We start from the raw sequence: 4,169 nt of genomic DNA, 5'->3' as shown, positions 1-4,169 counted from the left end.
ATCACTGTCTTGAATATTCATATTGTACAGTTGCACACACATGTCTTCATCTTGTTTTTATTGGCCACATTGAATCTTTGACATTGTAAGGAAGATGCCTATGACGTTTTCAAGAGCCTAGTCAGAAGTTAGTGCTTGTTGTAGCTCTGTACAGTGAACATAGGAGCTACTGCACCTGGTTCAAACAGCTATGAAAATGACTGGCCTTAAAGATCATTACAATCTCTGTTTGAAAGGTGTGTGCTGAAAGCTGAAACCTGGAGGACCCCAATAGTCCAGATTAAACTGATACAAGAACTCCTTCATGCCTTGGTCAGTTGATATTCTGAATAGGAGCTTAAAATAGCACTACAATTTTTGTGATCTTATTGTGTTCTTTGTAATTCTTATTGTGTGCCCTGTATTTTGTCTTTATGTGTATGTGGTTGAAGGGTCAGGTGGCATTGAGTCCAGGCCGAATTACCCCCCAGGGGGACAATAAACTATCTATCTATCTATCTATCTATCTATCTATCTATCTATCTATCTATCTATCTATCTATCTATCTATCTATCTATCTATCTATCTATCTATCTATCTAATAAACTATCTATCAAATAAACTATCTATCTATCTATCTATCTATCTATCTATCTATCTATCTATCTATCTATCTATCTATCTATCTATCTATCTATCTATCTATCTATCTATCTATCTATCTATCTATCTATCTATCTATCTATCTATCTATCTATCTATCTATCCAACACAAGACCCAGATCTAACCTATATGACTGTGGAGGTGCATACCCCATGTCTCTGACAGAGCTGTTATGTAGTTCTGGCTGAGTTGCATTGTGGGTAAAGCAGTGGCCAGGTGTTGCCAGGAAGACTGCATGCATCAAAAAAAACATAAAATCTCTGGTTCTGCTTTTTAAACAGTCCAACAACGTGACAGGAGTGCAATAAATCAATGGAGAACTCTTTTAAATGCCACATCAGATATAACAAAGGTCAGAGTTTCATAATTATGACTTGTATGTTGATGTGAAATCATGTATCACATGAATAAGTCATTAACTCTCCACTTACACCGAAAAGTCTCTACAGCTTCAAACCACTGGATGTACACAGACTGTGCAGATGAACTTCACTGTGGCACTCCCTGGTTTTATGGTGTCAACAGGCCTTAAAGGTACAGTTATCTGATAGAGTGGGCATGTGAGACTGATCTATAGTCAGTGAGTTACATTCAGGGTCAAACTCACAGGTCTCTAGTTTAGAGAAGCAGCAGAGATGGAGAAAAAAGAAAGGAAGAAAGAATCTTAGTGCCTTTTTCTTTGGATGTAGACTTGTCCAGTTCCAGTCTGTGTTCACTGGAGGGCCATTACGTAAATGTTGGGAGAAGCACTGTGAATTAAATTATTCAAACATTTACAGTAAGGAACAACAGGTATGTATGGTATTGGACAGTAATTCAGCACTAAACAATCTGCACTGCTGTCATTGTGTCAGGCATTACTGTAAGATACAGTGGGACAAGAACTTTTTATATTTACTGTACATTTAGACTTTCAGCTTCACTAGAGAACAGATTTACTGTATTGTACTGTAATGTATTACAGCAACCACAGTAAAGATTTCCCATCTTTACAGTACGGTACTGTACTACAGCATTTTACAAGTAGGAAGCACTTTTACAGTATTGTACACTACAGTAATAATGGTTGATGCAGTACATGTACTGTACATTACTGTAATTTTACTCTGCATCACATAGGATTACAAGACAAGCTCACAGAGGTGGAAGAGACTGAGCCCTTTTTACTCTGCTACAAGAACAAGACATTTGTGCAACGGTGATTACAAACAATGGCATAAGGTTGAAAGAGATACAATGTAAGGATGACATTACTGTATATTTGGGAATATTGAATCTGTTTCAATCGCTACAATTGACAGAGTGATGTAGATGAAAATGTGACTGGAACGTCTGGATGTGCAGGAATGATTTACAGTACTCTGTATATACTGCAAGACTGTTTACATAAAGTTGTACTCAAAGAGTGTTTCTTATGTTTGTTGTAGATGACTGTAGTGTATATTTACTTTGCACAATGCTGTGAACAAATCAGAATTGCAAAGAGCATATGCAGTAGAAATGTGAAACATACATATTCAGTATCTCCACTATATACAGTAATGTGTAACTTTACTGCAGTTTTCACATGGCTGTACAAGTAGTGTATAGTGCTGTCTTGAGCATTTTCAGGTAGTATCATCACGTTTTGCATTGGAAAACACTTATAATAATAGTGATTATAATAATACAGTGTCCTAATGAAAACATGACAAAGCCATGTGACTATCTTGTTCATAAACGATGGTTTCAGGACTTCTCATTTTGACGACACTGACAGTTTCACTGACATGAGTACTTGCTTTTGAGGGATGGACAATCCATTTTGAGCAAGTGACGCGCTTTTGCAGGTTATCCACTAGGTTTTGCAGTTTGCAATAATTGTTCTGAGAAATGCACTAACTGTTGTGCAAATGTTAAGAGTGATGTGAGAAAAGCACCAAAGCGATTGAGAAAAACTGTAATACATGTTGACTGGTCACTAACTGCCAGGCTTTATTAGTTTTCTTATGCACTGCATGTTATGCACTGTTTCATGTTGTCCACAAAACCTCTAACACATACGCCCATAATGCATCTCACTTTAATCGCACCTCCACCCCCCCACCCCCCCCCTCATAAAAACATCTTTATTTATCTAATTAGTACATTCTGGTTGGTTTATAAAAAAAATCTGTTCTTTACCTTGATCCAGTATTCTTTAGTTCACTAATGAATTTTCTGTTTAAACAGGTTACTCAGGTAAGGATCCATCCTCCATGTGTCAGACTGTTTCACTTTTATAAACACATTAGGACATTAACACCTTTTGAGGCTGTGCTTTCTGATTTGCGACGGAAACATTGCAGCTTGGGTTTTTATTGAGTTGTCAGTGTGTCGGAGTTGAATCAGACCACTCACACCAGCGCTGGCGACCAAACCTCTCTGCATATGTAATTAGCTGTAGCAGTACAAGTGTTTCATGAATATTCATGATCTTTTTAATTAGGCGGGTCTCTTCACAGCTAGCCGCCACAAAAAGTTACCTCGTCGTCGCGCACACACACACTGTGTCTGTGTGAGTGTGACAGCATTTCTGTGTGTGTGTGTGTGTCTTCTCAGTGCTCAAGTGCTGAAATGGGGGAAGGGGTTTGTACAGGGAAAAATGGAGGAAAGAAGGGTGAAATGAGAAAAACAAAGGAATCTATATCTATCTATCTATCTATCTATCTATCTATCTATCTATCTATCTATCTATCTATCTATCTATCTATCTATCTATCTATCTATCTATCGACATGTGAATAAGGGGAATATGATGGCATTTGCTTACAGTAACTGTGGTGTCTTCATTGTTGCTTGAAGATGCTTCATCTGTTTGTCCCTTTCTGCTAAGAGTATACAAACAATAACACAGTGCTGATTGTAGGTATGTACTCACACTCGGAGCAGTGGCAGAGGTGATGATGCACAACTTGTTCTCTTTCAATGGATCATAATGTGGGACTCAGTGTGAAGTCTCTGGCCAGAGGAAACAGAGGCTGTGTCCAAGGTCAGGGTCTGCATCCTTCAGGTGACTCCTTCAAAAGCAGCCTGCTTTCCCAGGGCATTGAAGAATCCAGGGTGGATCCTTCATCGTGGCCCAACCTACAGCATCATGAAAGCAAGCAATACCAACAGAGAGCCTGCATGGGGATTACACTTTTAAAATGTAACTATGGTTTCAGCTCAGTTGGACCATACAGGGCCTTAAAAACGTTAAGGTTTTTCTGCAACAAAGGTCATGTGTAAGGTAAGGTATTTATTTTCCAAAATGTCTGAACACTTTCTCTTTTTTATTATTTTCCAGGAGATAGGCTGCTAGTTGGAATGAAGTTCTGTTCCTGATGGCAGTGTGGGGGGAAGCTACACAGCTTTGCAAGCACATTGAAGAAAATGAACTATACCCAAGCTATCAATGAAAAAAATCCTATTTAGTTCATATAAAAAGTTATGTGATTTAAAAAATGTTCTCTTTTTCACAGGTCATTACATTCTTCCGCAGGCTGTGAGCTGTTTATCCATGAT

Source organism: Trachurus japonicus, chromosome 15 (genome assembly GCF_045865225.1).
Source record: "Trachurus japonicus isolate A0001 chromosome 15, Traja_1.0".
Lineage (NCBI taxonomy): Eukaryota > Metazoa > Chordata > Actinopteri > Carangiformes > Carangidae > Trachurus > Trachurus japonicus.
This window is presented reverse-complemented; position numbering follows the sequence as displayed.